Source organism: Oratosquilla oratoria, unplaced genomic scaffold (genome assembly GCF_046742065.1).
Source record: "Oratosquilla oratoria isolate Oo_2021 unplaced genomic scaffold, ASM4674206v1 SCAFFOLD218, whole genome shotgun sequence".
Lineage (NCBI taxonomy): Eukaryota > Metazoa > Arthropoda > Malacostraca > Stomatopoda > Squillidae > Oratosquilla > Oratosquilla oratoria.
In genome coordinates this window covers 69,531-70,000 of record NW_027467570.1, presented here as the reverse complement: position 1 = coordinate 70,000, position 470 = coordinate 69,531, and positions in this window count along the sequence as shown.

Sequence of the window (470 nt, the reverse complement as noted above, 5' to 3'; positions counted from 1 at the left end):
TGGTGTGACAGTCTACGCGACGGCTCCATAGTGATCATACCAATATAGGAAAAGGTTGGGTTGCACAGTCCCCAAGGCTACACGTATACCTATATATGGCATGAGATTTCTGAAGCTTATCGTTGATGGGCTTGTTGTTGTTCTTAGTGAGTAGGTTTGATGTCTTTTTATTTTGGTAATATATGATAAAAACAATCTTGGTGTCGGTGGAAGTCAGTTTGATGTTATTTCTGATGATTTGCTGCATAATTTTCTCATCTTCGGGTGGTCTATCCTAGGTAGTCCATAGTCTATAGCAGGGGTTCCCAAAGTGGGTTCCGCGGAACCCTTGGGTTCCGTGAAGCTAGGCCAGGGGTTCCGTAGGTCGTAAGCTAAAGTTCACCAGACATGCAAAGTATAGTATGTTTAAGGAAATTATGTTGTACAACTTACTATTTTGAGTAAAAAGTATGTTTATTTAAAATGAATTA